This window comes from Pungitius pungitius, unplaced genomic scaffold (assembly GCF_949316345.1).
Source record: "Pungitius pungitius unplaced genomic scaffold, fPunPun2.1 scaffold_40, whole genome shotgun sequence".
Classification (NCBI taxonomy): Eukaryota; Metazoa; Chordata; class Actinopteri; order Perciformes; family Gasterosteidae; genus Pungitius; species Pungitius pungitius.
In genome coordinates this window covers 173,284-197,769 of record NW_026909868.1, presented here as the reverse complement: position 1 = coordinate 197,769, position 24,486 = coordinate 173,284, and the positions used below count along the sequence as shown (strand labels likewise).

The 24,486-nt window shown below is 43.7% G+C and overlaps 49 non-coding genes and 1 pseudogene across 49 annotated transcripts; all 50 read left to right on the top strand.

Moving 5' to 3' along the window:
* The first annotated feature begins 75 nt into the window (after positions 1–75).
* LOC134117381 (5S ribosomal RNA) lies at positions 76–194 on the top strand. Its single transcript, XR_009948945.1, has one exon. It is a non-coding gene; the product is annotated as a 5S ribosomal RNA (ribosomal RNA).
* A 339-nt stretch (positions 195–533) lies between these two features.
* LOC134117190 (5S ribosomal RNA) lies at positions 534–652 on the top strand. The gene has a single exon (XR_009948753.1). It is a non-coding gene; the product is annotated as a 5S ribosomal RNA (ribosomal RNA).
* A 396-nt stretch (positions 653–1,048) lies between these two features.
* LOC134117380 (5S ribosomal RNA) lies at positions 1,049–1,167 on the top strand. The gene has a single exon (XR_009948944.1). It is a non-coding gene; the product is annotated as a 5S ribosomal RNA (ribosomal RNA).
* A 339-nt stretch (positions 1,168–1,506) lies between these two features.
* LOC134117189 (5S ribosomal RNA) lies at positions 1,507–1,625 on the top strand. Its single transcript, XR_009948752.1, has one exon. It is a non-coding gene; the product is annotated as a 5S ribosomal RNA (ribosomal RNA).
* A 396-nt stretch (positions 1,626–2,021) lies between these two features.
* Positions 2,022–2,140, top strand: LOC134117379 (5S ribosomal RNA). Its single transcript, XR_009948943.1, has one exon. It is a non-coding gene; the product is annotated as a 5S ribosomal RNA (ribosomal RNA).
* A 339-nt stretch (positions 2,141–2,479) lies between these two features.
* On the top strand, positions 2,480–2,598 carry LOC134117188 (5S ribosomal RNA). Its single transcript, XR_009948751.1, has one exon. It is a non-coding gene; the product is annotated as a 5S ribosomal RNA (ribosomal RNA).
* A 396-nt stretch (positions 2,599–2,994) lies between these two features.
* On the top strand, positions 2,995–3,113 carry LOC134117117 (5S ribosomal RNA). The gene has a single exon (XR_009948680.1). It is a non-coding gene; the product is annotated as a 5S ribosomal RNA (ribosomal RNA).
* A 396-nt stretch (positions 3,114–3,509) lies between these two features.
* On the top strand, positions 3,510–3,628 carry LOC134117378 (5S ribosomal RNA). Its single transcript, XR_009948942.1, has one exon. It is a non-coding gene; the product is annotated as a 5S ribosomal RNA (ribosomal RNA).
* A 339-nt stretch (positions 3,629–3,967) lies between these two features.
* Positions 3,968–4,086, top strand: LOC134117187 (5S ribosomal RNA). Its single transcript, XR_009948750.1, has one exon. It is a non-coding gene; the product is annotated as a 5S ribosomal RNA (ribosomal RNA).
* Positions 4,087–4,482: 396 nt separating this feature from the next.
* Positions 4,483–4,601, top strand: LOC134117377 (5S ribosomal RNA). The gene has a single exon (XR_009948941.1). It is a non-coding gene; the product is annotated as a 5S ribosomal RNA (ribosomal RNA).
* A 339-nt stretch (positions 4,602–4,940) lies between these two features.
* On the top strand, positions 4,941–5,059 carry LOC134117186 (5S ribosomal RNA). Its single transcript, XR_009948749.1, has one exon. It is a non-coding gene; the product is annotated as a 5S ribosomal RNA (ribosomal RNA).
* A 396-nt stretch (positions 5,060–5,455) lies between these two features.
* Positions 5,456–5,574, top strand: LOC134117185 (5S ribosomal RNA). Its single transcript, XR_009948748.1, has one exon. It is a non-coding gene; the product is annotated as a 5S ribosomal RNA (ribosomal RNA).
* Positions 5,575–5,970: 396 nt separating this feature from the next.
* Positions 5,971–6,089, top strand: LOC134117376 (5S ribosomal RNA). The gene has a single exon (XR_009948940.1). It is a non-coding gene; the product is annotated as a 5S ribosomal RNA (ribosomal RNA).
* Positions 6,090–6,428: 339 nt separating this feature from the next.
* On the top strand, positions 6,429–6,547 carry LOC134117184 (5S ribosomal RNA). The gene has a single exon (XR_009948747.1). It is a non-coding gene; the product is annotated as a 5S ribosomal RNA (ribosomal RNA).
* A 396-nt stretch (positions 6,548–6,943) lies between these two features.
* LOC134117106 (5S ribosomal RNA) lies at positions 6,944–7,062 on the top strand. Its single transcript, XR_009948669.1, has one exon. It is a non-coding gene; the product is annotated as a 5S ribosomal RNA (ribosomal RNA).
* Positions 7,063–7,458: 396 nt separating this feature from the next.
* Positions 7,459–7,577, top strand: LOC134117375 (5S ribosomal RNA). The gene has a single exon (XR_009948939.1). It is a non-coding gene; the product is annotated as a 5S ribosomal RNA (ribosomal RNA).
* Positions 7,578–7,916: 339 nt separating this feature from the next.
* Positions 7,917–8,035, top strand: LOC134117182 (5S ribosomal RNA). The gene has a single exon (XR_009948745.1). It is a non-coding gene; the product is annotated as a 5S ribosomal RNA (ribosomal RNA).
* Positions 8,036–8,431: 396 nt separating this feature from the next.
* Positions 8,432–8,550, top strand: LOC134117374 (5S ribosomal RNA). Its single transcript, XR_009948938.1, has one exon. It is a non-coding gene; the product is annotated as a 5S ribosomal RNA (ribosomal RNA).
* Positions 8,551–8,889: 339 nt separating this feature from the next.
* Positions 8,890–9,008, top strand: LOC134117181 (5S ribosomal RNA). The gene has a single exon (XR_009948744.1). It is a non-coding gene; the product is annotated as a 5S ribosomal RNA (ribosomal RNA).
* A 396-nt stretch (positions 9,009–9,404) lies between these two features.
* LOC134117094 (5S ribosomal RNA) lies at positions 9,405–9,523 on the top strand. Its single transcript, XR_009948657.1, has one exon. It is a non-coding gene; the product is annotated as a 5S ribosomal RNA (ribosomal RNA).
* A 396-nt stretch (positions 9,524–9,919) lies between these two features.
* Positions 9,920–10,038, top strand: LOC134117373 (5S ribosomal RNA). The gene has a single exon (XR_009948937.1). It is a non-coding gene; the product is annotated as a 5S ribosomal RNA (ribosomal RNA).
* Positions 10,039–10,377: 339 nt separating this feature from the next.
* Positions 10,378–10,496, top strand: LOC134117180 (5S ribosomal RNA). The gene has a single exon (XR_009948743.1). It is a non-coding gene; the product is annotated as a 5S ribosomal RNA (ribosomal RNA).
* A 396-nt stretch (positions 10,497–10,892) lies between these two features.
* On the top strand, positions 10,893–11,011 carry LOC134117372 (5S ribosomal RNA). The gene has a single exon (XR_009948936.1). It is a non-coding gene; the product is annotated as a 5S ribosomal RNA (ribosomal RNA).
* A 339-nt stretch (positions 11,012–11,350) lies between these two features.
* Positions 11,351–11,469, top strand: LOC134117179 (5S ribosomal RNA). The gene has a single exon (XR_009948742.1). It is a non-coding gene; the product is annotated as a 5S ribosomal RNA (ribosomal RNA).
* Positions 11,470–11,865: 396 nt separating this feature from the next.
* On the top strand, positions 11,866–11,984 carry LOC134117400 (5S ribosomal RNA; annotated as a pseudogene).
* A 339-nt stretch (positions 11,985–12,323) lies between these two features.
* LOC134117178 (5S ribosomal RNA) lies at positions 12,324–12,442 on the top strand. Its single transcript, XR_009948741.1, has one exon. It is a non-coding gene; the product is annotated as a 5S ribosomal RNA (ribosomal RNA).
* A 396-nt stretch (positions 12,443–12,838) lies between these two features.
* LOC134117370 (5S ribosomal RNA) lies at positions 12,839–12,957 on the top strand. Its single transcript, XR_009948934.1, has one exon. It is a non-coding gene; the product is annotated as a 5S ribosomal RNA (ribosomal RNA).
* A 339-nt stretch (positions 12,958–13,296) lies between these two features.
* On the top strand, positions 13,297–13,415 carry LOC134117177 (5S ribosomal RNA). Its single transcript, XR_009948740.1, has one exon. It is a non-coding gene; the product is annotated as a 5S ribosomal RNA (ribosomal RNA).
* A 396-nt stretch (positions 13,416–13,811) lies between these two features.
* Positions 13,812–13,930, top strand: LOC134117083 (5S ribosomal RNA). The gene has a single exon (XR_009948646.1). It is a non-coding gene; the product is annotated as a 5S ribosomal RNA (ribosomal RNA).
* Positions 13,931–14,327: 397 nt separating this feature from the next.
* On the top strand, positions 14,328–14,446 carry LOC134117176 (5S ribosomal RNA). Its single transcript, XR_009948739.1, has one exon. It is a non-coding gene; the product is annotated as a 5S ribosomal RNA (ribosomal RNA).
* A 339-nt stretch (positions 14,447–14,785) lies between these two features.
* On the top strand, positions 14,786–14,904 carry LOC134117175 (5S ribosomal RNA). Its single transcript, XR_009948738.1, has one exon. It is a non-coding gene; the product is annotated as a 5S ribosomal RNA (ribosomal RNA).
* A 396-nt stretch (positions 14,905–15,300) lies between these two features.
* LOC134117369 (5S ribosomal RNA) lies at positions 15,301–15,419 on the top strand. The gene has a single exon (XR_009948933.1). It is a non-coding gene; the product is annotated as a 5S ribosomal RNA (ribosomal RNA).
* Positions 15,420–15,758: 339 nt separating this feature from the next.
* On the top strand, positions 15,759–15,877 carry LOC134117174 (5S ribosomal RNA). Its single transcript, XR_009948737.1, has one exon. It is a non-coding gene; the product is annotated as a 5S ribosomal RNA (ribosomal RNA).
* Positions 15,878–16,216: 339 nt separating this feature from the next.
* LOC134117173 (5S ribosomal RNA) lies at positions 16,217–16,335 on the top strand. The gene has a single exon (XR_009948736.1). It is a non-coding gene; the product is annotated as a 5S ribosomal RNA (ribosomal RNA).
* A 396-nt stretch (positions 16,336–16,731) lies between these two features.
* LOC134117072 (5S ribosomal RNA) lies at positions 16,732–16,850 on the top strand. The gene has a single exon (XR_009948635.1). It is a non-coding gene; the product is annotated as a 5S ribosomal RNA (ribosomal RNA).
* A 397-nt stretch (positions 16,851–17,247) lies between these two features.
* On the top strand, positions 17,248–17,366 carry LOC134117171 (5S ribosomal RNA). Its single transcript, XR_009948734.1, has one exon. It is a non-coding gene; the product is annotated as a 5S ribosomal RNA (ribosomal RNA).
* A 339-nt stretch (positions 17,367–17,705) lies between these two features.
* Positions 17,706–17,824, top strand: LOC134117170 (5S ribosomal RNA). Its single transcript, XR_009948733.1, has one exon. It is a non-coding gene; the product is annotated as a 5S ribosomal RNA (ribosomal RNA).
* A 396-nt stretch (positions 17,825–18,220) lies between these two features.
* LOC134117368 (5S ribosomal RNA) lies at positions 18,221–18,339 on the top strand. The gene has a single exon (XR_009948932.1). It is a non-coding gene; the product is annotated as a 5S ribosomal RNA (ribosomal RNA).
* Positions 18,340–18,678: 339 nt separating this feature from the next.
* LOC134117169 (5S ribosomal RNA) lies at positions 18,679–18,797 on the top strand. Its single transcript, XR_009948732.1, has one exon. It is a non-coding gene; the product is annotated as a 5S ribosomal RNA (ribosomal RNA).
* A 396-nt stretch (positions 18,798–19,193) lies between these two features.
* LOC134117367 (5S ribosomal RNA) lies at positions 19,194–19,312 on the top strand. The gene has a single exon (XR_009948931.1). It is a non-coding gene; the product is annotated as a 5S ribosomal RNA (ribosomal RNA).
* A 339-nt stretch (positions 19,313–19,651) lies between these two features.
* Positions 19,652–19,770, top strand: LOC134117168 (5S ribosomal RNA). Its single transcript, XR_009948731.1, has one exon. It is a non-coding gene; the product is annotated as a 5S ribosomal RNA (ribosomal RNA).
* A 396-nt stretch (positions 19,771–20,166) lies between these two features.
* On the top strand, positions 20,167–20,285 carry LOC134117061 (5S ribosomal RNA). The gene has a single exon (XR_009948624.1). It is a non-coding gene; the product is annotated as a 5S ribosomal RNA (ribosomal RNA).
* A 397-nt stretch (positions 20,286–20,682) lies between these two features.
* On the top strand, positions 20,683–20,801 carry LOC134117167 (5S ribosomal RNA). Its single transcript, XR_009948730.1, has one exon. It is a non-coding gene; the product is annotated as a 5S ribosomal RNA (ribosomal RNA).
* A 339-nt stretch (positions 20,802–21,140) lies between these two features.
* LOC134117166 (5S ribosomal RNA) lies at positions 21,141–21,259 on the top strand. The gene has a single exon (XR_009948729.1). It is a non-coding gene; the product is annotated as a 5S ribosomal RNA (ribosomal RNA).
* Positions 21,260–21,655: 396 nt separating this feature from the next.
* On the top strand, positions 21,656–21,774 carry LOC134117050 (5S ribosomal RNA). The gene has a single exon (XR_009948613.1). It is a non-coding gene; the product is annotated as a 5S ribosomal RNA (ribosomal RNA).
* A 397-nt stretch (positions 21,775–22,171) lies between these two features.
* LOC134117165 (5S ribosomal RNA) lies at positions 22,172–22,290 on the top strand. The gene has a single exon (XR_009948728.1). It is a non-coding gene; the product is annotated as a 5S ribosomal RNA (ribosomal RNA).
* Positions 22,291–22,629: 339 nt separating this feature from the next.
* LOC134117164 (5S ribosomal RNA) lies at positions 22,630–22,748 on the top strand. The gene has a single exon (XR_009948727.1). It is a non-coding gene; the product is annotated as a 5S ribosomal RNA (ribosomal RNA).
* Positions 22,749–23,144: 396 nt separating this feature from the next.
* Positions 23,145–23,263, top strand: LOC134117039 (5S ribosomal RNA). Its single transcript, XR_009948602.1, has one exon. It is a non-coding gene; the product is annotated as a 5S ribosomal RNA (ribosomal RNA).
* A 397-nt stretch (positions 23,264–23,660) lies between these two features.
* LOC134117163 (5S ribosomal RNA) lies at positions 23,661–23,779 on the top strand. Its single transcript, XR_009948726.1, has one exon. It is a non-coding gene; the product is annotated as a 5S ribosomal RNA (ribosomal RNA).
* A 339-nt stretch (positions 23,780–24,118) lies between these two features.
* On the top strand, positions 24,119–24,237 carry LOC134117162 (5S ribosomal RNA). Its single transcript, XR_009948725.1, has one exon. It is a non-coding gene; the product is annotated as a 5S ribosomal RNA (ribosomal RNA).
* The last annotated feature ends 249 nt before the right edge of the window (positions 24,238–24,486 follow it).

The following is a 24,486-nucleotide window of genomic DNA, read 5'->3' as shown; positions in this document are numbered from 1 at the left end:
CTTCAATTTTAGAAAAAGAAACTCTTCTGATTATCTTTGACACGTTTTAAAGGATTAGGAAAAAGATAAAAAGCAGCGTACGGCCATACCTCTCTAGTTCCGCCCGATTTCGTCTGATCTCGGAAGCTAAGCAGAGCAGGGCCTGGTTAGTACCTGGATGGAAGACCGCCTGGGAATCCCAGGTGCCGTAAGCTTTTTCACTTCTCTCTCCGAAAGCCGCCCAGCGCCGCAGATTGTACACCCACACAATTGTAAAAAGTATTTCACATTGTAGAAGAGATGCAATAGGAAGAAGATGAAAGGTGGCTTACGTCCATACCATCGTCAGGCCATTTGAGGTGGCGGGGACTGCAATGGCCATCCACCGATTGGCTGGGACTCCTGGGCGGGTCTTCTCTAGTCCATTCAATTTTCGGCATAGGATGTCACAGCCTTCTTTGCATACCCTTATTTAACCCACACAAAGATGCCAACGGCAGGCGTGACATAATTTTTTGACGCATTATAAAGGATTAGGAAAAAGATAAAAAGCAGCTTACGGCCATACCTCTCTGGTTCCGCCCGATCTCGTCTGATCTCGGAAGCTAAGCAGAGCAGGGCCTGGTTAGTACCTGGATGGAAGACCGCCTGGGAATCCCAGGTGCCGTAAGCTTTTTCACTTCTCTCTGAAAGCCGCCGAGCGCCGCAGATTGTACACCTACAAATTACAAAAAGTATATCACGTTGTCGAAGAGATGCATGTTTAGTGTTGTTTTAACGTTGGATATATAAGGAACTTAGACAATATCATCAAAATTGATTCCGTTTCATGGTTGCTAAATTAGTGTTGATCAACATTTAACAATTGGCATACTTTTGTTTGTAATTTAGCCGTTGAAATACAGGTGCTAACCCAACATGTTAGAATTGCCAGTGAAGAAAAGTAAAGTTACCTTCAGGTTTTAGGAACCTCTCTTGCCAATCCTAAGAACTGCTTCAATTTTAGAAAAAGAAACTCTTCTGATTATCTTTGACACGTTTTAAAGGATTAGGAAAAAGATAAAAAGCAGCGTACGGCCATACCTCTCTAGTTCCGCCCGATTTCGTCTGATCTCGGAAGCTAAGCAGAGCAGGGCCTGGTTAGTACCTGGATGGAAGACCGCCTGGGAATCCCAGGTGCCGTAAGCTTTTTCACTTCTCTCTCCGAAAGCCGCCCAGCGCCGCAGATTGTACACCCACACAATTGTAAAAAGTATTTCACATTGTAGAAGAGATGCAATAGGAAGAAGATGAAAGGTGGCTTACGTCCATACCATCGTCAGGCCATTTGAGGTGGCGGGGACTGCAATGGCCATCCACCGATTGGCTGGGACTCCTGGGCGGGTCTTCTCTAGTCCATCCAATTTTCGGCATAGGATGTCACAGCCTTCTTTGCATACCCTTATTTAACCCACACAAAGATGCCAACGGCAGGCGTGACATAATTTTTTGACGCATTATAAAGGATTAGGAAAAAGATAAAAAGCAGCTTACGGCCATACCTCTCTGGTTCCGCCCGATCTCGTCTGATCTCGGAAGCTAAGCAGAGCAGGGCCTGGTTAGTACCTGGATGGAAGACCGCCTGGGAATCCCAGGTGCCGTAAGCTTTTTCACTTCTCTCTGAAAGCCGCCGAGCGCCGCAGATTGTACACCTACAAATTACAAAAAGTATATCACGTTGTCGAAGAGATGCATGTTTAGTGTTGTTTTAACGTTGGATATATAAGGAACTTAGACAATATCATCAAAATTGATTCCGTTTCATGGTTGCTAAATTAGTGTTGATCAACATTTAACAATTGGCATACTTTTGTTTGTAATTTAGCCGTTGAAATACAGGTGCTAACCCAACATGTTAGAATTGCCAGTGAAGAAAAGTAAAGTTACCTTCAGGTTTTAGGAACCTCTCTTGCCAATCCTAAGAACTGCTTCAATTTTAGAAAAAGAAACTCTTCTGATTATCTTTGACACGTTTTAAAGGATTAGGAAAAAGATAAAAAGCAGCGTACGGCCATACCTCTCTAGTTCCGCCCGATTTCGTCTGATCTCGGAAGCTAAGCAGAGCAGGGCCTGGTTAGTACCTGGATGGAAGACCGCCTGGGAATCCCAGGTGCCGTAAGCTTTTTCACTTCTCTCTCCGAAAGCCGCCCAGCGCCGCAGATTGTACACCCACACAATTGTAAAAAGTATTTCACATTGTAGAAGAGATGCAATAGGAAGAAGATGAAAGGTGGCTTACGTCCATACCATCGTCAGGCCATTTGAGGTGGCGGGGACTGCAATGGCCATCCACCGATTGGCTGGGACTCCTGGGCGGGTCTTCTCTAGTCCATCCAATTTTCGGCATAGGATGTCACAGCCTTCTTTGCATACCCTTATTTAACCCACACAAAGATGCCAACGGCAGGCGTGACATAATTTTTTGACGCATTATAAAGGATTAGGAAAAAGATAAAAAGCAGCTTACGGCCATACCTCTCTGGTTCCGCCCGATCTCGTCTGATCTCGGAAGCTAAGCAGAGCAGGGCCTGGTTAGTACCTGGATGGAAGACCGCCTGGGAATCCCAGGTGCCGTAAGCTTTTTCACTTCTCTCTGAAAGCCGCCGAGCGCCGCAGATTGTACACCTACAAATTACAAAAAGTATATCACGTTGTCGAAGAGATGCATGTTTAGTGTTGTTTTAACGTTGGATATATAAGGAACTTAGACAATATCATCAAAATTGATTCCGTTTCATGGTTGCTAAATTAGTGTTGATCAACATTTAACAATTGGCATACTTTTGTTTGTAATTTAGCCGTTGAAATACAGGTGCTAACCCAACATGTTAGAATTGCCAGTGAAGAAAAGTAAAGTTACCTTCAGGTTTTAGGAACCTCTCTTGCCAATCCTAAGAACTGCTTCAATTTTAGAAAAAGAAACTCTTCTGATTATCTTTGACACGTTTTAAAGGATTAGGAAAAAGATAAAAAGCAGCTTACGACCATACCTCTCTGGTTCCGCCCGATCTCATCTGATCTCGGAAGGTAAGCAGAGCAGGGCCTGGTTAGTACCTGGATGGAAGACCGCCTGGGAATCCCAGGTGCCGTAAGCTTTTTCACTTCTCTCTGAAAGCCGCCGAGCGCCGCAGATTGTACACCTACAAATTACAAAAAGTATATCACATTGTCGAAGAGATGCATGTTTAGTGTTGTTTTAACGTTGGATATATAAGGAACTTAGACAATATCATCAAAATTGATTCCGTTTCATGGTTGCTAAATTAGTGTTGATCAACATTTAACAATTGGCATACTTTTGTTTGTAATTTAGCCGTTGAAATACAGGTGCTAACCCAACATGTTAGAATTTCCAGTGAAGAAAAGTAAAGTTACCTTCAGGTTTTAGGAACCTCTCTTGCCAATCCTAAGAACTGCTTCAATTTTAGAAAAAGAAACTCTTCTGATTATCTTTGACACGTTTTAAAGGATTAGGAAAAAGATAAAAAGCAGCGTACGGCCATACCTCTCTAGTTCCGCCCGATTTCGTCTGATCTCGGAAGCTAAGCAGAGCAGGGCCTGGTTAGTACCTGGATGGAAGACCGCCTGGGAATCCCAGGTGCCGTAAGCTTTTTCACTTCTCTCTCCGAAAGCCGCCCAGCGCCGCAGATTGTACACCCACACAATTGTAAAAAGTATTTCACATTGTAGAAGAGATGCAATAGGAAGAAGATGAAAGGTGGCTTACGTCCATACCATCGTCAGGCCATTTGAGGTGGCGGGGACTGCAATGGCCATCCACCGATTGGCTGGGACTCCTGGGCGGGTCTTCTCTAGTCCATCCAATTTTCGGCATAGGATGTCACAGCCTTCTTTGCATACCCTTATTTAACCCACACAAAGATGCCAACGGCAGGCGTGACATAATTTTTTGACGCATTATAAAGGATTAGGAAAAAGATAAAAAGCAGCTTACGGCCATACCTCTCTGGTTCCGCCCGATCTCGTCTGATCTCGGAAGCTAAGCAGAGCAGGGCCTGGTTAGTACCTGGATGGAAGACCGCCTGGGAATCCCAGGTGCCGTAAGCTTTTTCACTTCTCTCTGAAAGCCGCCGAGCGCCGCAGATTGTACACCTACAAATTACAAAAAGTATATCACGTTGTCGAAGAGATGCATGTTTAGTGTTGTTTTAACGTTGGATATATAAGGAACTTAGACAATATCATCAAAATTGATTCCGTTTCATGGTTGCTAAATTAGTGTTGATCAACATTTAACAATTGGCATACTTTTGTTTGTAATTTAGCCGTTGAAATACAGGTGCTAACCCAACATGTTAGAATTGCCAGTGAAGAAAAGTAAAGTTACCTTCAGGTTTTAGGAACCTCTCTTGCCAATCCTAAGAACTGCTTCAATTTTAGAAAAAGAAACTCTTCTGATTATCTTTGACACGTTTTAAAGGATTAGGAAAAAGATAAAAAGCAGCGTACGGCCATACCTCTCTAGTTCCGCCCGATTTCGTCTGATCTCGGAAGCTAAGCAGAGCAGGGCCTGGTTAGTACCTGGATGGAAGACCGCCTGGGAATCCCAGGTGCCGTAAGCTTTTTCACTTCTCTCTCCGAAAGCCGCCCAGCGCCGCAGATTGTACACCCACACAATTGTAAAAAGTATTTCACATTGTAGAAGAGATGCAATAGGAAGAAGATGAAAGGTGGCTTACGTCCATACCATCGTCAGGCCATTTGAGGTGGCGGGGACTGCAATGGCCATCCACCGATTGGCTGGGACTCCTGGGGGGGTCTTCTCTAGTCCATCCAATTTTCGGCATAGGATGTCACAGCCTTCTTTGCATACCCTTATTTAACCCACACAAAGATGCCAACGGCAGGCGTGACATAATTTTTTGACGCATTATAAAGGATTAGGAAAAAGATAAAAAGCAGCTTACGGCCATACCTCTCTGGTTCCGCCCGATCTCGTCTGATCTCGGAAGCTAAGCAGAGCAGGGCCTGGTTAGTACCTGGATGGAAGACCGCCTGGGAATCCCAGGTGCCGTAAGCTTTTTCACTTCTCTCTGAAAGCCGCCGAGCGCCGCAGATTGTACACCTACAAATTACAAAAAGTATATCACGTTGTCGAAGAGATGCATGTTTAGTGTTGTTTTAACGTTGGATATATAAGGAACTTAGACAATATCATCAAAATTGATTCCGTTTCATGGTTGCTAAATTAGTGTTGATCAACATTTAACAATTGGCATACTTTTGTTTGTAATTTAGCCGTTGAAATACAGGTGCTAACCCAACATGTTAGAATTGCCAGTGAAGAAAAGTAAAGTTACCTTCAGGTTTTAGGAACCTCTCTTGCCAATCCTAAGAACTGCTTCAATTTTAGAAAAAGAAACTCTTCTGATTATCTTTGACACGTTTTAAAGGATTAGGAAAAAGATAAAAAGCAGCTTACGGCCATACCTCTCTGGTTCCGCCCGATCTCGTCTGATCTCGGAAGCTAAGCAGAGCAGGGCCTGGTTAGTACCTGGATGGAAGACCGCCTGGGAATCCCAGGTGCCGTAAGCTTTTTCACTTCTCTCTGAAAGCCGCCGAGCGCCGCAGATTGTACACCTACAAATTACAAAAAGTACATCACATTGTCGAAGAGATGCATGTTTAGTGTTGTTTTAACGTTGGATATATAAGGAACTTAGACAATATCATCAAAATTGATTCCGTTTCATGGTTGCTAAATTAGTGTTGATCAACATTTAACAATTGGCATACTTTTGTTTGTAATTTAGCCGTTGAAATACAGGTGCTAACCCAACATGTTAGAATTGCCAGTGAAGAAAAGTAAAGTTACCTTCAGGTTTTAGGAACCTCTCTTGCCAATCCTAAGAACTGCTTCAATTTTAGAAAAAGAAACTCTTCTGATTATCTTTGACACGTTTTAAAGGATTAGGAAAAAGATAAAAAGCAGCGTACGGCCATACCTCTCTAGTTCCGCCCGATTTCGTCTGATCTCGGAAGCTAAGCAGAGCAGGGCCTGGTTAGTACCTGGATGGAAGACCGCCTGGGAATCCCAGGTGCCGTAAGCTTTTTCACTTCTCTCTCCGAAAGCCGCCCAGCGCCGCAGATTGTACACCCACACAATTGTAAAAAGTATTTCACATTGTAGAAGAGATGCAATAGGAAGAAGATGAAAGGTGGCTTACGTCCATACCATCGTCAGGCCATTTGAGGTGGCGGGGACTGCAATGGCCATCCACCGATTGGCTGGGACTCCTGGGCGGGTCTTCTCTAGTCCATCCAATTTTCGGCATAGGATGTCACAGCCTTCTTTGCATACCCTTATTTAACCCACACAAAGATGCCAACGGCAGGCGTGACATAATTTTTTGACGCATTATAAAGGATTAGGAAAAAGATAAAAAGCAGCTTACGGCCATACCTCTCTGGTTCCGCCCGATCTCGTCTGATCTCGGAAGCTAAGCAGAGCAGGGCCTGGTTAGTACCTGGATGGAAGACCGCCTGGGAATCCCAGGTGCCGTAAGCTTTTTCACTTCTCTCTGAAAGCCGCCGAGCGCCGCAGATTGTACACCTACAAATTACAAAAAGTATATCACGTTGTCGAAGAGATGCATGTTTAGTGTTGTTTTAACGTTGGATATATAAGGAACTTAGACAATATCATCAAAATTGATTCCGTTTCATGGTTGCTAAATTAGTGTTGATCAACATTTAACAATTGGCATACTTTTGTTTGTAATTTAGCCGTTGAAATACAGGTGCTAACCCAACATGTTAGAATTGCCAGTGAAGAAAAGTAAAGTTACCTTCAGGTTTTAGGAACCTCTCTTGCCAATCCTAAGAACTGCTTCAATTTTAGAAAAAGAAACTCTTCTGATTATCTTTGACACGTTTTAAAGGATTAGGAAAAAGATAAAAAGCAGCTTACGACCATACCTCTCTGGTTCCGCCCGATCTCATCTGATCTCGGAAGGTAAGCAGAGCAGGGCCTGGTTAGTACCTGGATGGAAGACCGCCTGGGAATCCCAGGTGCCGTAAGCTTTTTCACTTCTCTCTGAAAGCCGCCGAGCGCCGCAGATTGTACACCTACAAATTACAAAAAGTATATCACATTGTCGAAGAGATGCATGTTTAGTGTTGTTTTAACGTTGGATATATAAGGAACTTAGACAATATCATCAAAATTGATTCCGTTTCATGGTTGCTAAATTAGTGTTGATCAACATTTAACAATTGGCATACTTTTGTTTGTAATTTAGCCGTTGAAATACAGGTGCTAACCCAACATGTTAGAATTGCCAGTGAAGAAAAGTAAAGTTACCTTCAGGTTTTAGGAACCTCTCTTGCCAATCCTAAGAACTGCTTCAATTTTAGAAAAAGAAACTCTTCTGATTATCTTTGACACGTTTTAAAGGATTAGGAAAAAGATAAAAAGCAGCGTACGGCCATACCTCTCTAGTTCCGCCCGATTTCGTCTGATCTCGGAAGCTAAGCAGAGCAGGGCCTGGTTAGTACCTGGATGGAAGACCGCCTGGGAATCCCAGGTGCCGTAAGCTTTTTCACTTCTCTCTCCGAAAGCCGCCCAGCGCCGCAGATTGTACACCCACACAATTGTAAAAAGTATTTCACATTGTAGAAGAGATGCAATAGGAAGAAGATGAAAGGTGGCTTACGTCCATACCATCGTCAGGCCATTTGAGGTGGCGGGGACTGCAATGGCCATCCACCGATTGGCTGGGACTCCTGGGCGGGTCTTCTCTAGTCCATCCAATTTTCGGCATAGGATGTCACAGCCTTCTTTGCATACCCTTATTTAACCCACACAAAGATGCCAACGGCAGGCGTGACATAATTTTTTGACGCATTATAAAGGATTAGGAAAAAGATAAAAAGCAGCTTACGGCCATACCTCTCTGGTTCCGCCCGATCTCGTCTGATCTCGGAAGCTAAGCAGAGCAGGGCCTGGTTAGTACCTGGATGGAAGACCGCCTGGGAATCCCAGGTGCCGTAAGCTTTTTCACTTCTCTCTGAAAGCCGCCGAGCGCCGCAGATTGTACACCTACAAATTACAAAAAGTATATCACGTTGTCGAAGAGATGCATGTTTAGTGTTGTTTTAACGTTGGATATATAAGGAACTTAGACAATATCATCAAAATTGATTCCGTTTCATGGTTGCTAAATTAGTGTTGATCAACATTTAACAATTGGCATACTTTTGTTTGTAATTTAGCCGTTGAAATACAGGTGCTAACCCAACATGTTAGAATTGCCAGTGAAGAAAAGTAAAGTTACCTTCAGGTTTTAGGAACCTCTCTTGCCAATCCTAAGAACTGCTTCAATTTTAGAAAAAGAAACTCTTCTGATTATCTTTGACACGTTTTAAAGGATTAGGAAAAAGATAAAAAGCAGCGTACGGCCATACCTCTCTAGTTCCGCCCGATTTCGTCTGATCTCGGAAGCTAAGCAGAGCAGGGCCTGGTTAGTACCTGGATGGAAGACCGCCTGGGAATCCCAGGTGCCGTAAGCTTTTTCACTTCTCTCTCCGAAAGCCGCCCAGCGCCGCAGATTGTACACCCACACAATTGTAAAAAGTATTTCACATTGTAGAAGAGATGCAATAGGAAGAAGATGAAAGGTGGCTTACGTCCATACCATCGTCAGGCCATTTGAGGTGGCGGGGACTGCAATGGCCATCCACCGATTGGCTGGGACTCCTGGGCGGGTCTTCTCTAGTCCATCCAATTTTCGGCATAGGATGTCACAGCCTTCTTTGCATACCCTTATTTAACCCACACAAAGATGCCAACGGCAGGCGTGACATAATTTTTTGACGCATTATAAAGGATTAGGAAAAAGATAAAAAGCAGCTTACGGCCATACCTCTCTGGTTCCGCCCGATCTCGTCTGATCTCGGAAGCTAAGCAGAGCAGGGCCTGGTTAGTACCTGGATGGAAGACCGCCTGGGAATCCCAGGTGCCGTAAGCTTTTTCACTTCTCTCTGAAAGCCGCCGAGCGCCGCAGATTGTACACCTACAAATTACAAAAAGTATATCACGTTGTCGAAGAGATGCATGTTTAGTGTTGTTTTAACGTTGGATATATAAGGAACTTAGACAATATCATCAAAATTGATTCCGTTTCATGGTTGCTAAATTAGTGTTGATCAACATTTAACAATTGGCATACTTTTGTTTGTAATTTAGCCGTTGAAATACAGGTGCTAACCCAACATGTTAGAATTGCCAGTGAAGAAAAGTAAAGTTACCTTCAGGTTTTAGGAACCTCTCTTGCCAATCCTAAGAACTGCTTCAATTTTAGAAAAAGAAACTCTTCTGATTATCTTTGACACGTTTTAAAGGATTAGGAAAAAGATAAAAAGCAGCTTACGACCATACCTCTCTGGTTCCGCCCGATCTCATCTGATCTCGGAAGGTAAGCAGAGCAGGGCCTGGTTAGTACCTGGATGGAAGACCGCCTGGGAATCCCAGGTGCCGTAAGCTTTTTCACTTCTCTCTGAAAGCCGCCGAGCGCCGCAGATTGTACACCTACAAATTACAAAAAGTATATCACATTGTCGAAGAGATGCATGTTTAGTGTTGTTTTAACGTTGGATATATAAGGAACTTAGACAATATCATCAAAATTGATTCCGTTTCATGGTTGCTAAATTAGTGTTGATCAACATTTAACAATTGGCATACTTTTGTTTGTAATTTAGCCGTTGAAATACAGGTGCTAACCCAACATGTTAGAATTGCCAGTGAAGAAAAGTAAAGTTACCTTCAGGTTTTAGGAACCTCTCTTGCCAATCCTAAGAACTGCTTCAATTTTAGAAAAAGAAACTCTTCTGATTATCTTTGACACGTTTTAAAGGATTAGGAAAAAGATAAAAAGCAGCGTACGGCCATACCTCTCTAGTTCCGCCCGATTTCGTCTGATCTCGGAAGCTAAGCAGAGCAGGGCCTGGTTAGTACCTGGATGGAAGACCGCCTGGGAATCCCAGGTGCCGTAAGCTTTTTCACTTCTCTCTCCGAAAGCCGCCCAGCGCCGCAGATTGTACACCCACACAATTGTAAAAAGTATTTCACATTGTAGAAGAGATGCAATAGGAAGAAGATGAAAGGTGGCTTACGTCCATACCATCGTCAGGCCATTTGAGGTGGCGGGGACTGCAATGGCCATCCACCGATTGGCTGGGACTCCTGGGCGGGTCTTCTCTAGTCCATCCAATTTTCGGCATAGGATGTCACAGCCTTCTTTGCATACCCTTATTTAACCCACACAAAGATGCCAACGGCAGGCGTGACATAATTTTTTGACGCATTATAAAGGATTAGGAAAAAGATAAAAAGCAGCTTACGGCCATACCTCTCTGGTTCCGCCCGATCTCGTCTGATCTCGGAAGCTAAGCAGAGCAGGGCCTGGTTAGTACCTGGATGGAAGACCGCCTGGGAATCCCAGGTGCCGTAAGCTTTTTCACTTCTCTCTGAAAGCCGCCGAGCGCCGCAGATTGTACACCTACAAATTACAAAAAGTATATCACGTTGTCGAAGAGATGCATGTTTAGTGTTGTTTTAACGTTGGATATATAAGGAACTTAGACAATATCATCAAAATTGATTCCGTTTCATGGTTGCTAAATTAGTGTTGATCAACATTTAACAATTGGCATACTTTTGTTTGTAATTTAGCCGTTGAAATACAGGTGCTAACCCAACATGTTAGAATTGCCAGTGAAGAAAAGTAAAGTTACCTTCAGGTTTTAGGAACCTCTCTTGCCAATCCTAAGAACTGCTTCAATTTTAGAAAAAGAAACTCTTCTGATTATCTTTGACACGTTTTAAAGGATTAGGAAAAAGATAAAAAGCAGCGTACGGCCATACCTCTCTAGTTCCGCCCGATTTCGTCTGATCTCGGAAGCTAAGCAGAGCAGGGCCTGGTTAGTACCTGGATGGAAGACCGCCTGGGAATCCCAGGTGCCGTAAGCTTTTTCACTTCTCTCTCCGAAAGCCGCCCAGCGCCGCAGATTGTACACCCACACAATTGTAAAAAGTATTTCACATTGTAGAAGAGATGCAATAGGAAGAAGATGAAAGGTGGCTTACGTCCATACCATCGTCAGGCCATTTGAGGTGGCGGGGACTGCAATGGCCATCCACCGATTGGCTGGGACTCCTGGGCGGGTCTTCTCTAGTCCATCCAATTTTCGGCATAGGATGTCACAGCCTGCTTTGCATACCCTTATTTAACCCACACAAAGATGCCAACGGCAGGCGTGACATAATTTTTTGACGCATTATAAAGGATTAGGAAAAAGATAAAAAGCAGCTTACGGCCATACCTCTCTGGTTCCGCCCGATCTCGTCTGATCTCGGAAGCTAAGCAGAGCAGGGCCTGGTTAGTACCTGGATGGAAGACCGCCTGGGAATCCCAGGTGCCGTAAGCTTTTTCACTTCTCTCTGAAAGCCGCCGAGCGCCGCAGATTGTACACCTACAAATTACAAAAAGTACATCACATTGTCGAAGAGATGCATGTTTAGTGTTGTTTTAACGTTGGATATATAAGGAACTTAGACAATATCATCAAAATTGATTCCGTTTCATGGTTGCTAAATTAGTGTTGATCAACATTTAACAATTGGCATACTTTTGTTTGTAATTTAGCCGTTGAAATACAGGTGCTAACCCAACATGTTAGAATTGCCAGTGAAGAAAAGTAAAGTTACCTTCAGGTTTTAGGAACCTCTCTTGCCAATCCTAAGAACTGCTTCAATTTTAGAAAAAGAAACTCTTCTGATTATCTTTGACACGTTTTAAAGGATTAGGAAAAAGATAAAAAGCAGCGTACGGCCATACCTCTCTAGTTCCGCCCGATTTCGTCTGATCTCGGAAGCTAAGCAGAGCAGGGCCTGGTTAGTACCTCGATGGAAGACCGCCTGGGAATCCCAGGTGCCGTAAGCTTTTTCACTTCTCTCTCCGAAAGCCGCCCAGCGCCGCAGATTGTACACCCACACAATTGTAAAAAGTATTTCACATTGTAGAAGAGATGCAATAGGAAGAAGATGAAAGGTGGCTTACGTCCATACCATCGTCAGGCCATTTGAGGTGGCGGGGACTGCAATGGCCATCCACCGATTGGCTGGGACTCCTGGGCGGGTCTTCTCTAGTCCATCCAATTTTCGGCATAGGATGTCACAGCCTTCTTTGCATACCCTTATTTAACCCACACAAAGATGCCAACGGCAGGCGTGACATAATTTTTTGACGCATTATAAAGGATTAGGAAAAAGATAAAAAGCAGCTTACGGCCATACCTCTCTGGTTCCGCCCGATCTCGTCTGATCTCGGAAGCTAAGCAGAGCAGGGCCTGGTTAGTACCTGGATGGAAGACCGCCTGGGAATCCCAGGTGCCGTAAGCTTTTTCACTTCTCTCTGAAAGCCGCCGAGCGCCGCAGATTGTACACCTACAAATTACAAAAAGTATATCACGTTGTCGAAGAGATGCATGTTTAGTGTTGTTTTAACGTTGGATATATAAGGAACTTAGACAATATCATCAAAATTGATTCCGTTTCATGGTTGCTAAATTAGTGTTGATCAACATTTAACAATTGGCATACTTTTGTTTGTAATTTAGCCGTTGAAATACAGGTGCTAACCCAACATGTTAGAATTGCCAGTGAAGAAAAGTAAAGTTACCTTCAGGTTTTAGGAACCTCTCTTGCCAATCCTAAGAACTGCTTCAATTTTAGAAAAAGAAACTCTTCTGATTATCTTTGACACGTTTTAAAGGATTAGGAAAAAGATAAAAAGCAGCGTACGGCCATACCTCTCTAGTTCCGCCCGATTTCGTCTGATCTCGGAAGCTAAGCAGAGCAGGGCCTGGTTAGTACCTGGATGGAAGACCGCCTGGGAATCCCAGGTGCCGTAAGCTTTTTCACTTCTCTCTCCGAAAGCCGCCCAGCGCCGCAGATTGTACACCCACACAATTGTAAAAAGTATTTCACATTGTAGAAGAGATGCAATAGGAAGAAGATGAAAGGTGGCTTACGTCCATACCATCGTCAGGCCATTTGAGGTGGCGGGGACTGCAATGGCCATCCACCGATTGGCTGGGACTCCTGGGCGGGTCTTCTCTAGTCCATCCAATTTTCGGCATAGGATGTCACAGCCTTCTTTGCATACCCTTATTTAACCCACACAAAGATGCCAACGGCAGGCGTGACATAATTTTTTGACGCATTATAAAGGATTAGGAAAAAGATAAAAAGCAGCTTACGGCCATACCTCTCTGGTTCCGCCCGATCTCGTCTGATCTCGGAAGCTAAGCAGAGCAGGGCCTGGTTAGTACCTGGATGGAAGACCGCCTGGGAATCCCAGGTGCCGTAAGCTTTTTCACTTCTCTCTGAAAGCCGCCGAGCGCCGCAGATTGTACACCTACAAATTACAAAAAGTATATCACGTTGTCGAAGAGATGCATGTTTAGTGTTGTTTTAACGTTGGATATATAAGGAACTTAGACAATATCATCAAAATTGATTCCGTTTCATGGTTGCTAAATTAGTGTTGATCAACATTTAACAATTGGCATACTTTTGTTTGTAATTTAGCCGTTGAAATACAGGTGCTAACCCAACATGTTAGAATTGCCAGTGAAGAAAAGTAAAGTTACCTTCAGGTTTTAGGAACCTCTCTTGCCAATCCTAAGAACTGCTTCAATTTTAGAAAAAGAAACTCTTCTGATTATCTTTGACACGTTTTAAAGGATTAGGAAAAAGATAAAAAGCAGCTTACGACCATACCTCTCTGGTTCCGCCCGATCTCATCTGATCTCGGAAGGTAAGCAGAGCAGGGCCTGGTTAGTACCTGGATGGAAGACCGCCTGGGAATCCCAGGTGCCGTAAGCTTTTTCACTTCTCTCTGAAAGCCGCCGAGCGCCGCAGATTGTACACCTACAAATTACAAAAAGTATATCACATTGTCGAAGAGATGCATGTTTAGTGTTGTTTTAACGTTGGATATATAAGGAACTTAGACAATATCATCAAAATTGATTCCGTTTCATGGTTGCTAAATTAGTGTTGATCAACATTTAACAATTGGCATACTTTTGTTTGTAATTTAGCCGTTGAAATACAGGTGCTAACCCAACATGTTAGAATTGCCAGTGAAGAAAAGTAAAGTTACCTTCAGGTTTTAGGAACCTCTCTTGCCAATCCTAAGAACTGCTTCAATTTTAGAAAAAGAAACTTTTCTGATTATCTTTGACACGTTCTAAAGGATTAGGAAAAAGATATTAAAGCAGCTTACGGCCATACCTCTCTGGTTCCGCCCGATCTCGTCTGATCTCGGAAGCTAAGCAGAGCAGGGCCTGGTTAGTACCTGGATGGAAGACCGCCTGGGAATCCCAGGTGCCGTAAGCTTTTTCACTTCTCTCTCCGAAAGCCGCCCAGCGCCGCAGATTGTACACCTACACAATTGTAAAAAGTATTTCACATTGTAGAAGAGATGCAATAGGAAGAAGATGAAAGGTGGCTTACGTCCATACCATCGTCAGGCCATTTGAGGTGGCGGGGACTGCAATGGCCATCCACCGATTGGCTGGGACTCCTGGGCGGGTCTTCTCTAGTCCATCCAATTTTCGGCATAGGATGTCACAGCCTGCTTTGCATACCCTTATTTAACCCACACAAAGATGCCAACGGCAGGCGTGACATAATTTTTTGACGCATTATAAAGGATTAGGAAAAAGATAAAAAGCAGCTTACGGCCATACCTCTCTGGTTCCGCCCGATCTCGTCTGATCTCGGAAGCTAAGCAGAGCAGGGCCTGGTTAGTACCTGGATGGAAGACCGCCTGGGAATCCCAGGTGCCGTAAGCTTTTTCACTTCTCTCTGAAAGCCGCCGAGCGCCGCAGATTGTACACCTACAAATTACAAAAAGTACATCACATTGTCGAAGAGATGCATGTTTAGTGTTGTTTTAACGTTGGATATATAAGGAACTTAGACAATATCATCAAAATTGATTCCGTTTCATGGTTGCTAAATTAGTGTTGATCAACATTTAACAATTGGCATACTTTTGTTTGTAATTTAGCCGTTGAAATACAGGTGCTAACCCAACATGTTAGAATTGCCAGTGAAGAAAAGTAAAGTTACCTTCAGGTTTTAGGAACCTCTCTTGCCAATCCTAAGAACTGCTTCAATTTTAGAAAAAGAAACTCTTCTGATTATCTTTGACACGTTTTAAAGGATTAGGAAAAAGATAAAAAGCAGCGTACGGCCATACCTCTCTAGTTCCGCCCGATTTCGTCTGATCTCGGAAGCTAAGCAGAGCAGGGCCTGGTTAGTACCTGGATGGAAGACCGCCTGGGAATCCCAGGTGCCGTAAGCTTTTTCACTTCTCTCTCCGAAAGCCGCCCAGCGCCGCAGATTGTACACCCACACAATTGTAAAAAGTATTTCACATTGTAGAAGAGATGCAATAGGAAGAAGATGAAAGGTGGCTTACGTCCATACCATCGTCAGGCCATTTGAGGTGGCGGGGACTGCAATGGCCATCCACCGATTGGCTGGGACTCCTGGGCGGGTCTTCTCTAGTCCATCCAATTTTCGGCATAGGATGTCACAGCCTTCTTTGCATACCCTTATTTAACCCACACAAAGATGCCAACGGCAGGCGTGACATAATTTTTTGACGCATTATAAAGGATTAGGAAAAAGATAAAAAGCAGCTTACGGCCATACCTCTCTGGTTCCGCCCGATCTCGTCTGATCTCGGAAGCTAAGCAGAGCAGGGCCTGGTTAGTACCTGGATGGAAGACCGCCTGGGAATCCCAGGTGCCGTAAGCTTTTTCACTTCTCTCTCCGAAAGCCGCCCAGCGCCGCAGATTGTACACCCACACAATTGTAAAAAGTATTTCACATTGTAGAAGAGATGCAATAGGAAGAAGATGAAAGGTGGCTTACGTCCATACCATCGTCAGGCCATTTGAGGTGGCGGGGACTGCAATGGCCATCCACCGATTGGCTGGGACTCCTGGGCGGGTCTTCTCTAGTCCATCCAATTTTCGGCATAGGATGTCACAGCCTTCTTTGCATACCCTTATTTAACCCACACAAAGATGCCAACGGCAGGCGTGACATAATTTTTTGACGCATTATAAAGGATTAGGAAAAAGATAAAAAGCAGCTTACGGCCATACCTCTCTGGTTCCGCCCGATCTCGTCTGATCTCGGAAGCTAAGCAGAGCAGGGCCTGGTTAGTACCTGGATGGAAGACCGCCTGGGAATCCCAGGTGCCGTAAGCTTTTTCACTTCTCTCTGAAAGCCGCCGAGCGCCGCAGATTGTACACCTACAAATTACAAAAAGTATATCACGTTGTCGAAGAGATGCATGTTTAGTGTTGTTTTAACGTTGGATATATAAGGAACTTAGACAATATCATCAAAATTGATTCCGTTTCATGGTTGCTAAATTAGTGTTGATCAACATTTAACAATTGGCATACTTTTGTTTGTAATTTAGCCGTTGAAATACAGGTGCTAACCCAACATGTTAGAATTGCCAGTGAAGAAAAGTAAAGTTACCTTCAGGTTTTAGGAACCTCTCTTGCCAATCCTAAGAACTGCTTCAATTTTAGAAAAAGAAACTCTTCTGATTATCTTTGACACGTTTTAAAGGATTAGGAAAAAGATAAAAAGCAGCTTACGACCATACCTCTCTGGTTCCGCCCGATCTCATCTGATCTCGGAAGGTAAGCAGAGCAGGGCCTGGTTAGTACCTGGATGGAAGACCGCCTGGGAATCCCAGGTGCCGTAAGCTTTTTCACTTCTCTCTGAAAGCCGCCGAGCGCCGCAGATTGTACACCTACAAATTACAAAAAGTATATCACATTGTCGAAGAGATGCATGTTTAGTGTTGTTTTAACGTTGGATATATAAGGAACTTAGACAATATCATCAAAATTGATTCCGTTTCATGGTTGCTAAATTAGTGTTGATCAACATTTAACAATTGGCATACTTTTGTTTGTAATTTAGCCGTTGAAATACAGGTGCTAACCCAACATGTTAGAATTGCCAGTGAAGAAAAGTAAAGTTACCTTCAGGTTTTAGGAACCTCTCTTGCCAATCCTAAGAACTGCTTCAATTTTAGAAAAAGAAACTTTTCTGATTATCTTTGACACGTTCTAAAGGATTAGGAAAAAGATATTAAAGCAGCTTACGGCCATACCTCTCTGGTTCCGCCCGATCTCGTCTGATCTCGGAAGCTAAGCAGAGCAGGGCCTGGTTAGTACCTGGATGGAAGACCGCCTGGGAATCCCAGGTGCCGTAAGCTTTTTCACTTCTCTCTCCGAAAGCCGCCCAGCGCCGCAGATTGTACACCTACACAATTGTAAAAAGTATTTCACATTGTAGAAGAGATGCAATAGGAAGAAGATGAAAGGTGGCTTACGTCCATACCATCGTCAGGCCATTTGAGGTGGCGGGGACTGCAATGGCCATCCACCGATTGGCTGGGACTCCTGGGCGGGTCTTCTCTAGTCCATCCAATTTTCGGCATAGGATGTCACAGCCTGCTTTGCATACCCTTATTTAACCCACACAAAGATGCCAACGGCAGGCGTGACATAATTTTTTGACGCATTATAAAGGATTAGGAAAAAGATAAAAAGCAGCTTACGGCCATACCTCTCTGGTTCCGCCCGATCTCGTCTGATCTCGGAAGCTAAGCAGAGCAGGGCCTGGTTAGTACCTGGATGGAAGACCGCCTGGGAATCCCAGGTGCCGTAAGCTTTTTCACTTCTCTCTGAAAGCCGCCGAGCGCCGCAGATTGTACACCTACAAATTACAAAAAGTACATCACATTGTCGAAGAGATGCATGTTTAGTGTTGTTTTAACGTTGGATATATAAGGAACTTAGACAATATCATCAAAATTGATTCCGTTTCATGGTTGCTAAATTAGTGTTGATCAACATTTAACAATTGGCATACTTTTGTTTGTAATTTAGCCGTTGAAATACAGGTGCTAACCCAACATGTTAGAATTGCCAGTGAAGAAAAGTAAAGTTACCTTCAGGTTTTAGGAACCTCTCTTGCCAATCCTAAGAACTGCTTCAATTTTAGAAAAAGAAACTCTTCTGATTATCTTTGACACGTTTTAAAGGATTAGGAAAAAGATAAAAAGCAGCGTACGGCCATACCTCTCTAGTTCCGCCCGATTTCGTCTGATCTCGGAAGCTAAGCAGAGCAGGGCCTGGTTAGTACCTGGATGGAAGACCGCCTGGGAATCCCAGGTGCCGTAAGCTTTTTCACTTCTCTCTCCGAAAGCCGCCCAGCGCCGCAGATTGTACACCCACACAATTGTAAAAAGTATTTCACATTGTAGAAGAGATGCAATAGGAAGAAGATGAAAGGTGGCTTACGTCCATACCATCGTCAGGCCATTTGAGGTGGCGGGGACTGCAATGGCCATCCACCGATTGGCTGGGACTCCTGGGCGGGTCTTCTCTAGTCCATCCAATTTTCGGCATAGGATGTCACAGCCTTCTTTGCATACCCTTATTTAACCCACACAAAGATGCCAACGGCAGGCGTGACATAATTTTTTGACGCATTATAAAGGATTAGGAAAAAGATAAAAAGCAGCTTACGGCCATACCTCTCTGGTTCCGCCCGATCTCGTCTGATCTCGGAAGCTAAGCAGAGCAGGGCCTGGTTAGTACCTGGATGGAAGACCGCCTGGGAATCCCAGGTGCCGTAAGCTTTTTCACTTCTCTCTGAAAGCCGCCGAGCGCCGCAGATTGTACACCTACAAATTACAAAAAGTATATCACGTTGTCGAAGAGATGCATGTTTAGTGTTGTTTTAACGTTGGATATATAAGGAACTTAGACAATATCATCAAAATTGATTCCGTTTCATGGTTGCTAAATTAGTGTTGATCAACATTTAACAATTGGCATACTTTTGTTTGTAATTTAGCCGTTGAAATACAGGTGCTAACCCAACATGTTAGAATTGCCAGTGAAGAAAAGTAAAGTTACCTTCAGGTTTTAGGAACCTCTCTTGCCAATCCTAAGAACTGCTTCAATTTTAGAAAAAGAAACTCTTCTGATTATCTTTGACACGTTTTAAAGGATTAGGAAAAAGATAAAAAGCAGCGTACGGCCATACCTCTCTAGTTCCGCCCGATTTCGTCTGATCTCGGAAGCTAAGCAGAGCAGGGCCTGGTTAGTACCTGGATGGAAGACCGCCTGGGAATCCCAGGTGCCGTAAGCTTTTTCACTTCTCTCTCCGAAAGCCGCCCAGCGCCGCAGATTGTACACCCACACAATTGTAAAAAGTATTTCACATTGTAGAAGAGATGCAATAGGAAGAAGATGAAAGGTGGCTTACGTCCATACCATCGTCAGGCCATTTGAGGTGGCGGGGACTGCAATGGCCATCCACCGATTGGCTGGGACTCCTGGGCGGGTCTTCTCTAGTCCATCCAATTTTCGGCATAGGATGTCACAGCCTTCTTTGCATACCCTTATTTAACCCACACAAAGATGCCAACGGCAGGCGTGACATAATTTTTTGACGCATTATAAAGGATTAGGAAAAAGATAAAAAGCAGCTTACGGCCATACCTCTCTGGTTCCGCCCGATCTCGTCTGATCTCGGAAGCTAAGCAGAGCAGGGCCTGGTTAGTACCTGGATGGAAGACCGCCTGGGAATCCCAGGTGCCGTAAGCTTTTTCACTTCTCTCTGAAAGCCGCCGAGCGCCGCAGATTGTACACCTACAAATTACAAAAAGTATATCACGTTGTCGAAGAGATGCATGTTTAGTGTTGTTTTAACGTTGGATATATAAGGAACTTAGACAATATCATCAAAATTGATTCCGTTTCATGGTTGCTAAATTAGTGTTGATCAACATTTAACAATTGGCATACTTTTGTTTGTAATTTAGCCGTTGAAATACAGGTGCTAACCCAACATGTTAGAATTGCCAGTGAAGAAAAGTAAAGTTACCTTCAGGTTTTAGGAACCTCTCTTGCCAATCCTAAGAACTGCTTCAATTTTAGAAAAAGAAACTCTTCTGATTATCTTTGACACGTTTTAAAGGATTAGGAAAAAGATAAAAAGCAGCTTACGACCATACCTCTCTGGTTCCGCCCGATCTCATCTGATCTCGGAAGGTAAGCAGAGCAGGGCCTGGTTAGTACCTGGATGGAAGACCGCCTGGGAATCCCAGGTGCCGTAAGCTTTTTCACTTCTCTCTGAAAGCCGCCGAGCGCCGCAGATTGTACACCTACAAATTACAAAAAGTATATCACATTGTCGAAGAGATGCATGTTTAGTGTTGTTTTAACGTTGGATATATAAGGAACTTAGACAATATCATCAAAATTGATTCCGTTTCATGGTTGCTAAATTAGTGTTGATCAACATTTAACAATTGGCATACTTTTGTTTGTAATTTAGCCGTTGAAATACAGGTGCTAACCCAACATGTTAGAATTGCCAGTGAAGAAAAGTAAAGTTACCTTCAGGTTTTAGGAACCTCTCTTGCCAATCCTAAGAACTGCTTCAATTTTAGAAAAAGAAACTTTTCTGATTATCTTTGACACGTTCTAAAGGATTAGGAAAAAGATATTAAAGCAGCTTACGGCCATACCTCTCTGGTTCCGCCCGATCTCGTCTGATCTCGGAAGCTAAGCAGAGCAGGGCCTGGTTAGTACCTGGATGGAAGACCGCCTGGGAATCCCAGGTGCCGTAAGCTTTTTCACTTCTCTCTCCGAAAGCCGCCCAGCGCCGCAGATTGTACACCTACACAATTGTAAAAAGTATTTCACATTGTAGAAGAGATGCAATAGGAAGAAGATGAAAGGTGGCTTACGTCCATACCATCGTCAGGCCATTTGAGGTGGCGGGGACTGCAATGGCCATCCACCGATTGGCTGGGACTCCTGGGCGGGTCTTCTCTAGTCCATCCAATTTTCGGCATAGGATGTCACAGCCTGCTTTGCATACCCTTATTTAACCCACACAAAGATGCCAACGGCAGGCGTGACATAATTTTTTGACGCATTATAAAGGATTAGGAAAAAGATAAAAAGCAGCTTACGGCCATACCTCTCTGGTTCCGCCCGATCTCGTCTGATCTCGGAAGCTAAGCAGAGCAGGGCCTGGTTAGTACCTGGATGGAAGACCGCCTGGGAATCCCAGGTGCCGTAAGCTTTTTCACTTCTCTCTGAAAGCCGCCGAGCGCCGCAGATTGTACACCTACAAATTACAAAAAGTATATCACGTTGTCGAAGAGATGCATGTTTAGTGTTGTTTTAACGTTGGATATATAAGGAACTTAGACAATATCATCAAAATTGATTCCGTTTCATGGTTGCTAAATTAGTGTTGATCAACATTTAACAATTGGCATACTTTTGTTTGTAATTTAGCCGTTGAAATACAGGTGCTAACCCAACATGTTAGAATTGCCAGTGAAGAAAAGTAAAGTTACCTTCAGGTTTTAGGAACCTCTCTTGCCAATCCTAAGAACTGCTTCAATTTTAGAAAAAGAAACTCTTCTGATTATCTTTGACACGTTTTAAAGGATTAGGAAAAAGATAAAAAGCAGCTTACGACCATACCTCTCTGGTTCCGCCCGATCTCATCTGATCTCGGAAGGTAAGCAGAGCAGGGCCTGGTTAGTACCTGGATGGAAGACCGCCTGGGAATCCCAGGTGCCGTAAGCTTTTTCACTTCTCTCTGAAAGCCGCCGAGCGCCGCAGATTGTACACCTACAAATTACAAAAAGTATATCACATTGTCGAAGAGATGCATGTTTAGTGTTGTTTTAACGTTGGATATATAAGGAACTTAGACAATATCATCAAAATTGATTCCGTTTCATGGTTGCTAAATTAGTGTTGATCAACATTTAACAATTGGCATACTTTTGTTTGTAATTTAGCCGTTGAAATACAGGTGCTAACCCAACATGTTAGAATTGCCAGTGAAGAAAAGTAAAGTTACCTTCAGGTTTTAGGAACCTCTCTTGCCAATCCTAAGAACTGCTTCAATTTTAGAAAAAGAAACTTTTCTGATTATCTTTGACACGTTCTAAAGGATTAGGAAAAAGATATTAAAGCAGCTTACGGCCATACCTCTCTGGTTCCGCCCGATCTCGTCTGATCTCGGAAGCTAAGCAGAGCAGGGCCTGGTTAGTACCTGGATGGAAGACCGCCTGGGAATCCCAGGTGCCGTAAGCTTTTTCACTTCTCTCTCCGAAAGCCGCCCAGCGCCGCAGATTGTACACCTACACAATTGTAAAAAGTATTTCACATTGTAGAAGAGATGCAATAGGAAGAAGATGAAAGGTGGCTTACGTCCATACCATCGTCAGGCCATTTGAGGTGGCGGGGACTGCAATGGCCATCCACCGATTGGCTGGGACTCCTGGGCGGGTCTTCTCTAGTCCATCCAATTTTCGGCATAGGATGTCACAGCCTGCTTTGCATACCCTTATTTAACCCACACAAAGATGCCAACGGCAGGCGTGACATAATTTTTTGACGCATTATAAAGGATTAGGAAAAAGATAAAAAGCAGCTTACGGCCATACCTCTCTGGTTCCGCCCGATCTCGTCTGATCTCGGAAGCTAAGCAGAGCAGGGCCTGGTTAGTACCTGGATGGAAGACCGCCTGGGAATCCCAGGTGCCGTAAGCTTTTTCACTTCTCTCTGAAAGCCGCCGAGCGCCGCAGATTGTACACCTACAAATTACAAAAAGTATATCACGTTGTCGAAGAGATGCATGTTTAGTGTTGTTTTAACGTTGGATATATAAGGAACTTAGACAATATCATCAAAATTGATTCCGTTTCATGGTTGCTAAATTAGTGTTGATCAACATTTAACAATTGGCATACTTTTGTTTGTAATTTAGCCGTTGAAATACAGGTGCTAACCCAACATGTTAGAATTGCCAGTGAAGAAAAGTAAAGTTACCTTCAGGTTTTAGGAACCTCTCTTGCCAATCCTAAGAACTGCTTCAATTTTAGAAAAAGAAACTCTTCTGATTATCTTTGACACGTTTTAAAGGATTAGGAAAAAGATAAAAAGCAGCTTACGACCATACCTCTCTGGTTCCGCCCGATCTCATCTGATCTCGGAAGGTAAGCAGAGCAGGGCCTGGTTAGTACCTGGATGGAAGACCGCCTGGGAATCCCAGGTGCCGTAAGCTTTTTCACTTCTCTCTGAAAGCCGCCGAGCGCCGCAGATTGTACACCTACAAATTACAAAAAGTATATCACATTGTCGAAGAGATGCATGTTTAGTGTTGTTTTAACGTTGGATATATAAGGAACTTAGACAATATCATCAAAATTGATTCCGTTTCATGGTTGCTAAATTAGTGTTGATCAACATTTAACAATTGGCATACTTTTGTTTGTAATTTAGCCGTTGAAATACAGGTGCTAACCCAACATGTTAGAATTGCCAGTGAAGAAAAGTAAAGTTACCTTCAGGTTTTAGGAACCTCTCTTGCCAATCCTAAGAACTGCTTCAATTTTAGAAAAAGAAACTTTTCTGATTATCTTTGACACGTTCTAAAGGATTAGGAAAAAGATATTAAAGCAGCTTACGGCCATACCTCTCTGGTTCCGCCCGATCTCGTCTGATCTCGGAAGCTAAGCAGAGCAGGGCCTGGTTAGTACCTGGATGGAAGACCGCCTGGGAATCCCAGGTGCCGTAAGCTTTTTCACTTCTCTCTCCGAAAGCCGCCCAGCGCCGCAGATTGTACACCTACACAATTGTAAAAAGTATTTCACATTGTAGAAGAGATGCAATAGGAAGAAGATGAAAGGTGGCTTACGTCCATACCATCGTCAGGCCATTTGAGGTGGCGGGGACTGCAATGGCCATCCACCGATTGGCTGGGACTCCTGGGCGGGTCTTCTCTAGTCCATCCAATTTTCGGCATAGGATGTCACAGCCTGCTTTGCATACCCTTATTTAACCCACACAAAGATGCCAACGGCAGGCGTGACATAATTTTTTGACGCATTATAAAGGATTAGGAAAAAGATAAAAAGCAGCTTACGGCCATACCTCTCTGGTTCCGCCCGATCTCGTCTGATCTCGGAAGCTAAGCAGAGCAGGGCCTGGTTAGTACCTGGATGGAAGACCGCCTGGGAATCCCAGGTGCCGTAAGCTTTTTCACTTCTCTCTGAAAGCCGCCGAGCGCCGCAGATTGTACACCTACAAATTACAAAAAGTACATCACATTGTCGAAGAGATGCATGTTTAGTGTTGTTTTAACGTTGGATATATAAGGAACTTAGACAATATCATCAAAATTGATTCCGTTTCATGGTTGCTAAATTAGTGTTGATCAACATTTAACAATTGGCATACTTTTGTTTGTAATTTAGCCGTTGAAATACAGGTGCTAACCCAACATGT